We start from the raw sequence: 13,947 nt of genomic DNA on the forward strand, positions 1-13,947 counted from the left end.
GCCCTACTGATAACAGGCATCAGGACATGGTCAAATCCCATAACTTTTGATCATATAGCCTGTTGATGAATGATGATAGTTCAAAAACTTTGGAAAGTCCGGGTCCACTTTGCAGTGCGCAATAAATCCAGAGTCACGACCGGTCATTGCAGGTGCTCCGTCAGTTGTTACAGACACCAGCTTTTCAATAGGGATCTTTTTTTCCACAAAGTAATCCTTTACTGCATTATAAATGTCAACTCCCCTGGTTGTAGTTTTCAATGGGAGTAAGGTCAAAAACTCCTCTTTGGTGGAAAAGTCATCAAACACCATCCGAATGAAAACGGCCATCTGGGCTGTATCACTGCAGTCCACAGACTCATCGCACTGAATAGAGAACCATTTGCACCTGTTCATGTCCGATTCCAGCTGTTTTGCCGCGTCCGCAGTAGGGCTGTCAACGAATATTCGAAGTTCGAATATTCGTTCGAAATGTATCCAAAAACGCGAATTCGAACGTGAAAATTTATATTCGAATGTGAAAAAACACTCCCGCGGTACAAGCGCCTCTATCTGCTTTGTGAATGAGCCTCTGTCTGTTCGCGATGTCCCTCATAATATTCTAATGTGAAAAAACACTTCCGCGGTACAAGTGTAACAGACTAGTATTGTGAAGAGCGAATGTATTTTATCCCCTCGGGGTTTCCGTACTTGGATATAGGTATTCCAGCTCGGCTATGCCATTCAATAAGCATCCGAAGTAGAGCTCAGGGAGCTAGTAGTCTGGCTGGTGAAAGCTGCTATAATGCAATGTTCTCGGCAAAGTCCGAGACAGCTTTTTTTTCATGAATCCGAACGGTGTTTAGTGCTGGCCCTTTCGCTGGCATGGTGGAAGACGTAGGCGACATGCATTTTTTTCTTTATCGATTTTAATAGGCCTTCTTGATAAATGGTAAGCAAAGCAAGGAACGTTACCACTAGCATACTTTGTAACATTCAGAAGCGGGCGTCTTCTTCAGATTACTATAGTTTGCGCGCTTGCAGGTGTGGTTGTGAAATGCAAGCGATACAAAGTTGTGGCTTTTCATGATTAGGCCTCCACGTTACTGGGCTGTTTATAGGATATATATATATCCCACTAATTTGAACCATGGTTTTGTCGCATTATTGACATATTGACGGCAACTGCGTAAAATAGGCAACCAGATATTCGAATAGTTCGAATTCGTGATTTTTTTCCAAACGAACATTCGAATGTCATTTTTGAGCAATTTTGACAGCCCTAGTCCGCAGACACTCTCCACCAAGCTGTACATCGGCAATAGCAGACAAAATTTCCGTCTACATTTTATGGTCGCGGAATAACGTTTCAACCACCGCGGTGGCTGAAACGTTGGCTTCCTTCATGATCCCGCCATAGGTGAACGGCTTTTTGCGCTTCGCTAAAATGAGCGCCACTTTAAACGAAGCCTCTGTTGTTGAATTTGCCTTCTTCGCCGGTTTGGTGAACAGAGACTGTTGCTGTTGAAGCGTTCAGCTCCGTTATCTTGTCTTTCCGTAGACTGCTACCCGCAGGAAAGTCCCGCGCAAAGTTGTCGTGGACTTTGGTGAAATGGTGCTCCACATTACACCTTTTACCGACCGACAGATCAGACACACACACTTATCGTTTACATTTGTAAAACAAAATTCCGTCTCCCACTCTTGATGAAAATGGTACGTTTTAATCTGCTTGTTGGTTTGGACACCTGTCGCCATCGTAAACTCCTGCTCATCTCACATCACCACTGACTCATCAAGATTGACAGCGGCGAAACTTTTTGATTGACGGCTACCGTATTGGTCCGAATATAAGACGACCCTGATTATAAGACGACCCCCCCCGTTTTTCAACACAAACATTTAGAAAAAAAAATTTGCAGACCAGATTTGCAGAACAAATAACTTTATTTTAAAATAACAATATTAAAAACAGTGAATTAAACGCGTGTTATATTAATGACAATAATAATAAACACCGGTAACGGGCTGGTTGTCAAGGACGCTGGACTACTTCTTCCCGGAACCATTTTTGGGGCCGCGAATGTGTATTGACATTTAAAGGGAGAGGCGAAGAAGAGAAGCTGCGCTCTGAATACTAGACCCCGAATATAAGACGACCCGACTTTTTCGGACCTATTTCGAGGGGATAAAAGGCAATCTTATATTCGGACCAATACGGTAATTGGCAAATAATCATTTTGTGTTGGAGGGGGCGGGACCACTGTGACTTTTGATTGGCGAGCTACTTGGAAAGGGGCGGCGAGCTACTGGTAGCTCGCGAGCGACACGTTAGAGACCCCTGCTGTAGACTGTGGCACTGGCATACTACTAGCCGCAAGTGCCGCAGGTCGGAAGAACAAATCAATTGTTCGCTTGCTCATTGTTCGAGTGGCAGGTTGAGATCGTTCCCCTTCTCACAGACCCGCGCCGGTTTCCCGCGCTCGATAATCTCTATGACCTTCCCCCTCCACATTATCCACTTACAGTGGCCATTCCCTATCTTTCTCACACTCATTGGCCTGCTACAGATTCCGGATTCATTGATGCGCCCCTTCCACGTTTGACGTGTAAAAAAAAAAAAAAAAAACGGGGGGCAAATTTGCTGGCTACGCATGCGTGACCAGCTGTAAAATTCACTCGCGCATTCTGTAGTAGCTGCTGTGGTGACTAGGCCAGATCAGGGCATACTAGAACATGTTGAGAAAACGTGTTTCAATTAGAGATAGGCCGATATGGTTTTTTCAGGACCGATACCGATTATTAGTAGGGGTGGGAATCTTTTACTATCTCACGATACGATTTGATTCAAAACGATTTGATTTATAATGATTTCTGCTTCAATCTATAGGTGTGCAAAGGATCCTCATGATCTGCTCCAGTCTGCCTTGCAAGACGGAATGAAAAATTGAGACATTAAAGTGTCTTTTTCACATTTATTAAGTTTTAAACATTTATCCATGCTTAGATGGAATTGTTGCATAAAAGCAATATCACATATTGCTAAAGTAACAAATAAGTCTATAAAAAAAAATTGCAGCTAATCATGCTGCCTATTAAATCCTAAGTAAAGTGCCTTTTCCACTGTGTGGACCACAACTTCTACTCTAAGAAGCTAGCTAAAAATAAAGTGCTTCTGTGTAATAAAAATGGTACAGTTGTACAAGATGCATTTTCAATTCACAGGAACGTTGCAGTACCAAAAATATCATGTGGAACACGACTGTTGCACAAAACATTAATGTCTCAGTAGCTTTAAAAAAAAAAAGGAAAACGGAAACCATAGCAACCCCAGTAAACAAGCCCCGAGAAGCCCAATCCCTATGAGATCTCCCCACGCTACGGCCATCCAGAGGCGCACAGAGCTTTTGGCCGTGATATTATATATACAATTATGTTATATTATATACTATTATATATAGAGCTCTGGGAGTCGCAAACGGCAACAATCATTCTCCTCCATGCTGCAGTTCACCCAGGACTGCACTGCACCGAGTTTGACGGTTGAACGCTGATTGGCTGTTACGTTACACATGTCACTCAGTGGTCACGCTGTTGAATGCTGATTGGCTGTCATCACGCGAGATTTGCGTCAAAGTTGAAATATTTAAACTCGAGTGAATTTGTCGCGGCACAAACCCTCGTGAACGCGCTCGCCTGTGCACGGCGAAAGTGTGGCGCGACAAATCAAAACTTGTCGCCGGTTTTCTCTCGCGAAAAATTCGCCCGACACGCGTCTCTACATTCACTTTGTACGGGATCTTGTCGCCCCGTCGCGTTTGGTGTGAATGCACAATGCGCTTCTTCCTCGGCGGCGCCATATTTGCTGCGTTCTGAACCAAAAGAAAGCAGCGTGTGTGTGACGTCATGACGCATTTGCCGCGACCAGAACCGATAAGCGGAATCGTTAAGCAGGCTTGCTAATGATTCCAAGGAATCTGTTGACTCTGCACCGGTTCTGAACAAGAACCGGTTCTCGATTCCCATCCCTAATTTTACCTGGTTGCACCACCTGATGATGTGGTTGCGCCGCCTGACACGATTCACAATAACAACATATATGTTGAATAATTTCATTTTTATTTCACAGAATAAAAGAATCTCAGGTGTCTTGGGTCTATTCAAGTATTAATTGGTAAAGATAAAAACTTGTTACCATTCTATTTAAGAAAATCGTACTAAACGGATCAGAAACAACATTGTTTGGGCGAAATGACAAAATAACACTTAATATTCATTACAAACTGGATAGGCTTGAATAAAGCACTAATTGGTACGGATAAAAACTGCTTATTCCATTTAAGTAAACTGTACTAAACTGATCCGGAAGAACATTGTGTGAGCAACATTACATGACAAAAGCAAACACCTGAAGAACCTGCCCCACAATTGGCTGTTCCTCATACCTTACTAAGACACATTTTCCAGTAAGACCCTGTTGAATATTCACACTTGCCTTGGCACTGCTCGTTCGAAAGCTTATCATGGTGGTTTTGTAGCATTGGCAGATGTCAGGCCGGCTACAGAAACAGGACAGCTCTCGATGCAGAATTGTCCCTGGTTCAGTTGACAGGATCTGGTGTATGCCCATAGTTCCCTTTACCAGGGGCACAACTTCAGGGACAGCTTCATCATACTTCCTGATGTCCTCCTCACACACCCAGAAAAACTTAATTTTACTTGATGCCCGTCTCTCCTTCAAAAATCTGTAGAACTCCTCTGGGGTTTGAATGTCTACTCCCATGTTGACAGAAGAGTCAGCTATCCTTTTGACAGCACCCCCAACCCTATCTGGTGCACCTTTCCTGTGAGACTTCTCAGAGAAGTTCCAAGTGACCTGCTTGAATCCTGAAAGGAAGGGGATGGTGCTCAGCAGGTTAAAGTTATTTTTTATTACGGTACTGGGTGACCGGTCCGTCGCTCATCACGTGGAGAGTAGTAGGACGTGGGTTCCGATTGTCGATATTGTCGATTGTCACAGGCTCAAGGTGGGCCCACATAGTTCTCTGATCATGCCGGAGAGACCCAGAGATAGTGGCAAAGGATTGCACTCCATCTGAGGAGTAGGCAACACAGTGGCCTGCCTTCTGTTTCCTCAAAAGTGGAAAGCCTGCACTTCCCTGTTGAGTTTGCAACTGAAATTTTCTACAAAATCAATATGCACAACTATCTCATCATCTCTAAGGCTGTCTTTTAATGCCCTGCACTCTTTGGCCTGGTGGAGCCAATTAAAATGGTGCTTTGCAAGGCCATCAAGCTTTCGGTTGAAAAGTTCCAACATTTCAGATGATTTACCATTTTGTGTCTCCTTCACAAAGTTCGTGAATGTCCTTTTCTCCTCTGTGACCGGTTTTCTCACCCACTGAGACCACACCACCATCTCCTCCGTCTGGGGTTGTGAAACTTCAACCTCATTATAGCAGCATTTTGCACAGCTTCTGTACAGGCCTTGTTGTCTGGATTGCAAACAATTGCAGACATCAGCTCAGAAACACTGGATGTTTTCAGAAGACCTTTCTGCTGCAGTTTTTCAGACAAGAGTTTCACATTTTCATGGTCCATGCAGGTACATGTGTTCCTGTCGGATGCTTTTGGCCGAGTCACATAGAAAGGACAATATCTGACAAATTGTCTGTAAGAGAGCATGCGTTGCCTCTCCATTTCAGAATTATATGAGATACGGAGTTCCGCCAGGGGTTTAACAAGAACACGCCTCTGCTGTTTGTTTTTGTTCTTTGTCCCAGTATCTTTTTTCCCTGGCAGCAAGCGACTGTTCTCATCACGACAGAGGAACTCAACAACTGTTTCTTTCCTTTCTAGAGCCAGTTTTTTTGCACCCCTTTTTCCTTGAGTTGTAAATTTATCTTTTTCCTGACTCCTGGCTCTGTTCTGTCTTTATCTTTCTAGGCTTTTTCGAAATCTTTATTTTTCTTGAATGGCAGCTTCCATTTCCCTTTTCATCCTGTTCATATCACGGCGCAACATTGCTCTCTCTCTTTGGCATCTAAAGCTGCTTGCTCTCAATGGTGTGGAAGATGCTCTTGGTTGCTGATCATCTAAAATGTTCTCTGCATTAATGTTAGGGGGGTCAGGCTGAAGTTGTGCTATTGGTGATGGATCCACTGACTCAGGTGCTACTAAAATGGGAGTTGTATCCAGTGACTCTGGTGTAATATTCAAGATTTCCTCCATAGCCCTTTTCCTTTCCCTGTTCTTTCTCTGATCTTCCTTCCACTGTTTCCTCACTTTATCCTGTTCTGCTTTGGACAGCTGGCTGATTGGGGGCTTCACACATTTCCCCTCTCTTCCCCTTTTGATAACTATAAAAACAAACACTAAGGTTAACTGAAATGTTCTAATTTTAAGTCTGACTGACTGCTGTACAAAATAACAACTACACAAAAACTGTGGCTTATCTACATGTATTACCTTTCTTTCCTTTTTGCAAGATATCTTTTCTTGCAGCTGGATCATTTTTAATGTGCTACCTGTATCGTGCTGCTTTTTCTTTGCTTGATAGTGGCATCTAAAATTATGAAAAGGATATTTCAAAAATGTAATAATATAAATATATTTAATGTATATAGTTACTATTAATGTACATTTAATTAATATTTTTAAAAATATACAATAGTATATATCAGGTGAACATGTTTATTTAATCAAGAAAAGACATTTCTTCTGATTGCGCCACCTGATTTACTGGTTGCGCCGCCCTTACATTTGCTACTAATTCCCAATTATTCAGGCATCTACTTGGACACCTATGTAACCTTTTGACTTTGCTAGCTAGTTCATTCATTCATTTTTACATTCAAATAAAGTGTTTTAGATTAAAATAACTTTTTCATAGTTTTACATTGTATGTACCACCTGACATGTTAAACTGTACAAGTCTAACTATGAAGAGAAAGTAGCTATTTTTTATCAATATTTGAGATTTACAAACTTTTCACTCATCAGTAAAGGTCAGTTGGGGTCCCTTTGATGATGCAATATCCTGTTTACTCATCTCTCTCTTCAATTCAAAATAAAAGTTGTATGAATGCGGTTGCGCCGCCCTGACATTTCAGGTATGCATATTTCAGGACAAAGTTGTTTTCAATATTCCAAACAATTTAAAGAACAATGTAACTTGTAAACTTTGATTATTTGAAAGGTTTTCAATTTAAAATGATGCCACCATATTAATATTATATTCATTAATATTCAAAATTACATATTTAATGCATTTCACATGGTGTTAACTTGCTCGGACGGTTGCACCACCTGACATTTTGAGGGTTTGAGATTGCAAAACATGATACATATCATTTTTATGATCAACTGGAAATATGTTCAAATTAAACAGGTTTTACGAAAATCTGCATGTCCTGCATTGACCCCTCTACAGAAAAAAAATAACAATCATATCAGTCATTATGTACAATACAATCACACCACCAGCCCCTTATTTTATGGTAAAATAATAAAAATGCATACATACAACCATGTAAGATGGGTGTATGAGATGGCATCATTTAACTTTGACCTAAATTACTATATTTTTAACATGTAAAAATGAGTTATGCAATGTACAAAAATATATAATGTTCAAGAAGTGCTGCAGCATCTGCAACTATATTGCCATGGACTTCCATCTGGTCCTCCTTGGCGAGGAAAGGCAGGGCCTTGAATCTGGGGTCCAAGAAGGAAGCAGTGTAAAGCATGCGCTAATCCTGCGCACAACTGTCTTTTTACTAGATCATCATGGATTGCCAGTTTGATTTCCCGAATAACTGGATTGTCAGCAGCAACGCCAGTTGCCTCTGTGTCATGCAGAAACTGAGCATGCAAAGGAGCAATAACTGAGAGTGTAGGTGTAGAATCCTCAGACATGATGTGGGTTGCATCTTTCATTGGTTTCAGTGCTGATGCTATTTCCTCAGCAGTGGAGATGTCCATCTCGCTGAGTTTGCGGATGTCGCTTCCACATCTTCTTACTTGTGGGGAGAGGAGCGCGGCACAAATAGCAGGCTGCTGCTCTAGTAATCTCTCGATCATGTCCAACTCGCTGTTCCATCGTGTAGCGACATCCGTTTTTAATTTGTGCGCCGGTAACTGTAGAAGTTACTTGTTCTCCTGCAGTTCATGATTTGCGATGGTGCTGCGTAGAGCTGTCCCAAACGATTATTTTTCAAACGACTAATCCAGCGATTATTTTTTCGATTTGTCGACTAATCTAACGACTAATTTTACGATGAATCTAACGATTATTTTTTTCGTTACCGATTATTTCACATTACTTAATCAATGTAACTTTTCACACAATATGGATATCAAAACATTTGTTGTTAAAATATCAACATTTATTAAACATTTCTTTAACATGCCACATTGTACAAACACGACACTTACATTGTGCAAACTGCAAAATAGTGCATTTTGATGCCATATGTGTGAACAAATGAACAAAATAAGTCACTCAGGAGGAGGAATAAACAAAAAATAAAAATACTCATAGGCGTCGATTACGGGGGGGACGGGGGGGACATGTCCCCCCCACTTTCTAAAATACGAATTTTGTCCCCCCCACTTTTGCGACCGAAAAAAAAAAAAAAAAAATCTCCCCACATACTCAACCGAAATCGTCGAGTCTAAATCATGCGATAGGCGCGCACGAAGACATCCTCACAAGTCACAGCATGCACAACAGCTGGCTGTGAGTGGAGCAAATGAGGGGGCGGGATTCTGATCATCAGTATCTCTCATTCAGTGCCGCGCCGCGCGAGCTCCTGTGGTTAGTCATTCCAGCAGGCCTACAACTACACTTGGCAGTTGGAAGGCAGCCTAATAGTTGTTTTACAGACGGTTTCCACACACTTCGCAGCAGCATTGAAGACGACAAGCGTCAAGAAAGTCGACTCCTCAAAAATGTACAAGGTAACTATTCCTAACAGTTCGTTTATAATGTTTCCTCCGAGCATATGCTAGCTAGGCAAGACCACGTTGTAGCTAATTGTTTGCGGTTACAGTGTTAACTAATTTGGAGTGAGCGAAAGTGAATAATATTAGCTGCTATCAGTTTTAGGGCTGGCCCGAATTATTCGAATGCTCGTTCGGAAAAATAGTATTCGAAGCTTGAATCAGTATTCGGAGCTTTGTTTATTTTTTTTCCACGTGAGGTAGGCCTACGTGACGTTACCAGAGCGAGGGAGGCAAACTATACCCGACACCAAGCAGAGAAGCGAGAGAGGTGGAGGAAGAATAGGTATCTTGTTGTTTCCCTTTACTTTATAACACAACATTAGCGGGATCTCGGGAGGAAAAGTAATGCTTAGCGAAATGCTAACCTTAGCTTAGTTGTTTGTTGACTGATGACCAAAGACGGGTTAACTATTTTATGAATTGTAAAGAATCAGGAAAACAAGTATTTGAAATGGATTATGGATTATTTATTAATTATTCTGAACCACACTGAACTGTTTGATTAGCCTACTACATTATTACAACATTACCAAGAGTATTGTAATCCAAAATTAAGAATGTGGTAGCACTGAACTTGGGCTGTGTGTGTGTGTGTGTGTGTGTGTGTGTGTGTGTGTGTGTGTGTGTGTGTGTGTGTGTGTGTGTGTGTGTGTGTGTGTGTGTGTGTGTGTGTGTGTGGGGGTTGGAGAGTTAAAATTGGCCAAAAACATGCACCCGCCTCTCAGATGTGCCAATGAAAGCTGTCGCTATTTCCCTTTTGTCCAAGGCCTTCAGTGTATCCCTGTGGATATGGCAGACTGCAGTGCTGTTGAGCCTCAACTGGGTCATTGTTGTCCTCAGCCAATTCTTCAGCCGTCGCAGAGCACTGAAGCTCCTTTCTGCCTCACAGGATGAAACTGGGACCACGAGTAGCAGTCTCACCAGAGTCTCCACCTGTGAGAAGAGCCCTCTGACCTCTGGTGGCATGCCTCTGAGAATTTGGACAGCTTCTTTGCATGAAGTGTAGGTGTTATTTGCTTTAAACATGGCCAATTGAATTTGTAGTGCCTGTAGGTCCAGTTCTGGGTACAAGCTCACCACCATATTTTTGTTTCCGGTAATCAGCAGCTCCTCCAGCTTGACCAGATTTCCCAGGCTCACCTGATCAAAACGCTCATGAAGCTGGGTGGTCGCCATGTCAATGGCACTGAAAAACTGGACCCGGAAATACTCCTCTGGTGTCGCAGGAGTATGATGCTTGGCAGGACCACCATGTTTCCTGGATGGCATTCGGACATGAGGTAACTGTATTTGCTGGAGATCCAAGTCTGCGGCAAAATCCACAGCTTTGTCATAGATGGCCTTGAACGCAGCATCGGCCCTCAAAGAGAGAAAGCCCTGCCTAACATATTCAACGGCTTTCAGCATTCCACTGATGGTCTTCCCTCTTGCCTGCAGACTTGAGTTCAGCCCCTCCAACCTTGTGATGACTTCTTGACCCAGGAGAAGGCCAAGAACGGTGTTTCCAGCTTCCAGCTTCTGAAGAACACCATGTGCTCTAGAGGCAGTGTTGTCGTTGACCTTTGCAGCGGAGGCCATCTCCTCCAGCGCACTCAAGATGGCGTTGTACTGGCTGAGGACTGCTCTGATGGCTGGAGCACGCACAGTCCATCTGGTGGCACACAGAGGCTTGATGGAGGTGAAGGAGCCTGTGGTGGACATGGCAATGTCTTTGAAAGTGGTCTTGCATTTTCCAGACTGGGCAAGTAAGCATCCCAGCTCATGGATCCAATGCAGGGCATCCCTTATCACCGGTGTGGATTTGCACGTAGCCTGTGTGACAAGGTTTACACAGTGTGGGCCACAGTGGACAAAGTTGGCCAATGGTTGCTGTCTCCGGATCAGAGCTTGTGTCCCTGACAAGTGCCCCGACATGTTGGCTGCGCCATCGTAGGTCTGCCCACGAAGACCAGAGAACGGCAGGTTTAGACGGAGCAGCACATCAGAGGCAATTCTAAAAAGGTGCTCACCGGTCGTTGAAGAGGCCTCGTACAGACCAACAAAGTCCTCCCTTGGCTCAAGGTCAGCATCCACATACCGGAGGCAAATTGAAATCTGTTCCGTGCCAGATATATCCTGTGTTCCGTCCATTATCAAGGAGTACTGCAGTACAGGTAAAGCATGGATGTTTTTAGCTATTTGCCTGATAATAGCGTTGCTCATTAACTGCAGTATCTCATTCTGACACTCAGGACTTGTGTAGGCATGGTTTCTCAGCAACCAGCTTGCCAGTTTTGGGTCACTCTCAGCCTTCTCCTCCAGATGCTGCTTGAAGTTTCCCTCATCATTGTCATGGCCTCTGAGAGCTAATCCCTGTCTAGCAAGGTACCTCAGTGAACTCACAATCTTTACCAGTGCTGACCTGGCTGCTTCTTGTGATTTTTCTGAGATGCTGCAAAGTTGCATCCTGACAGAGTTGTGTGTATGTGTGTGTTTGTTTACAGCAACAATGTGTGCCTTACTGTTGGTGTGCTTGTCGAACGCCCCCCTACCCTTCTTCCAGTTCCTGAACCCCAAGGAAATGAAGGTTTGTTCTGTATTTCTGGCCATTGTTGGAATATTATGTTTAAAGGCCTTTACACAGTAGAAACACAAAACTCCTTTAATTTCAGAACTGTAATGTAGCCAGGGGTAGTCTTTGAACCAGCTCTCCTGGAATCGGAGAGTGCGGTTGGGCAGAGTTTGTGGCTCAATTAGCTGTGCATCTGGTTGGTATGGGGAATCTAAAATATCCTCAGGGGTATTGAGCTCTTCCTCTGTTTGGGAAGGGTTATCCTGTTGTCCCTCCTGCTGAGGCACCTCCTCCTGTAATGTAGTCAGTGACATGGATGATAATTTGGTAGTATTTCTTTAAATAGTTCCCTGAAATGTTTTATTTATGTTTTTTGTTCATAATTGCACTTAATATTTGTTGTAGTTGTAGCCCTGCCCACTTCACTATAATTGTCTGTAGTGTATGTTTTAAATTGTGCAATAGCATATATATTTTTTTAGAAACCTCACCTGCTGCACCTCTACATTCTCAACCCCCTGTTCCTGAGCTTCTTTGTTTAGTTCTGTTCCACTCAGTTCCGGTTCCTTATGAAAATGTTAAACTTTGTTAGTAATGTTTCATGTTATAGTTTCTGAATGTTCAAGTTTTCCTTATGTGACCCTCACCTCCACAGCTCCCGGTCCCTGCACTTCTTTGTTTTGTTCTGTTGCACTTGGTTCCTTTTCCTGATGACAGATGGTTCATAAATAAAACAAACATTTATTGGCACTTGTGTTTGGTTTTTATTTAACGTTTTAGCATAGATTTGGGGTAAATCGTACTTGTTTTTTGCATAGTTTTAGGGTATATTCTGTTTTTTCTTATGAATAGTATGGATAATCATATAGGGACATCTAGTGGTAAATCCGCAGATTTCAAACGTGTGAAAAACGCAATTTGGTATCTAGTCGTTTGATTTGTCGACTGTCAGCCACTGTAGAAACATGGCGTTGTAAAATGACATGAGTCTGCATTCCCATGGTGGCGCATACAGATCGAACATTGTGAAATGAGAGAACGTGAACTTGGAAGGCTAGCTTTTATGACTTCTAGTACTTGCGAAGGCTAACGCAATATCATGGAATTAACTTGAGATATATATTTAACAGGAACACTAGAAACAATCGCTACTGTACAAAAGGTATTCCACGTGACTCAACCAATAAAAGTGGAAGACAAATTTGTAGTAGGCAAAGCATAGACTAGCTAAAGCCGGTATGTAGCTAACTGCAGTGTAACTGCTAGCTGACCGTTAACGTTAGCAGTAGATGAGAACTAGCAGTTAACCGAGTTAATATCAGACATCGTAAAACAAGTTGATTTGTAGATTTCTCTAAACTTACAGCGCATTTTTGCTTGCTGAAAAAGGATCTTATATCGCTTCCCGCTTTTCTCTTAGACATTATGGATCCACTTGAATAGCCTTATAATAGCGAATGTTTGTTGTTTTTATATCATCGCGGGGGGGAGGGGGCAGGCGGCTACGTGGGCTGTCTGTACACACAGCGTTATAATAAAGAAGTTTCAAGACAGCCAGCCAAAATTGAAAATTTTATTCAGAAAATAGGCGGTCCTTTTGCTTCCTGTAAAAAGCATGTTTGTGACACTGGATAACGTGGAATATGGATACATCAACTAGCCTGCATGTGGAGGGCCACATAAGGTAAGAAATTGGTTTACGTAAACTTTGCTGCTGGTTTTGTTTGCTCGTGATGACCTGGCTAGGTTACCCACGCCACGGTCCTAAGCGATTGTGATCATCTGATTCTGGTTGGTGCTCAAGATATAGATTGCAGCTAGTAGCAGCTACACACGGTTCGATTGCTATGCCAATGTGGTTAGAGTTGTTTTGTCTGATTGAAATATTTGACGTTGGACTTGGAGCCAGTGGTAGGCTCAGGCCTATCCTGACATAAATATCGTATAACCTGCTGTGTGATTATCTAAACTCTAGGGGATTTTATTTGCGGGCAATTTGCTCATGATGTAACGAGTGAAGTGTGAATTGGTCCTTCGCGAGTGTTTACTGGTGGTCAGGATTTGGCAGATCATGCAATTCTCCTCTGGGTGCTTGTTTTTTTAATTTTTTAATGCAGCATAACATTATGCGACCAGCAACCCTTGCTCTTCTTCAAAAGGCTGATGCTCAGTAGTACCTCGTTTCATTTCGTAGCCTACCCCCTTTACAGTCTGCAATTGATTGTCTGGTAAACTTTGTTGATGTCAAGATAAGTGTTAAATTGCCAACACTTTTCTTTGTCCTGTGTGTATTAGTATTACATATCCGAAATCCCGAGCGCCAATACCCTGGTGTTTCCAACGTCGTTTTGCAAAACAAGCCAAAACACAAACTGTTTTTCAACACCTGACAATACACTGCAGAGCATATT

At 42.6% G+C, this 13,947-nt stretch overlaps 1 long non-coding RNA gene across 1 annotated transcript; it reads right to left on the reverse strand.

Annotated features, from left to right (window-relative positions):
- Positions 1-11,747: 11,747 nt before the first annotated feature.
- Positions 11,748-12,374, reverse strand: LOC115546451 (uncharacterized). Its single transcript, XR_003977220.1, has 3 exons — positions 12,184-12,374; positions 12,028-12,102; positions 11,748-11,829 (listed from the first exon to the last, which is right to left on the reverse strand). It is a non-coding gene; the product is annotated as an uncharacterized LOC115546451 (long non-coding RNA).
- Positions 12,375-13,947: the final 1,573 nt, after the last annotated feature.

This window comes from Gadus morhua, chromosome 7, assembly GCF_902167405.1.
Source record: "Gadus morhua chromosome 7, gadMor3.0, whole genome shotgun sequence".
NCBI lineage: Eukaryota > Metazoa > Chordata > Actinopteri > Gadiformes > Gadidae > Gadus > Gadus morhua.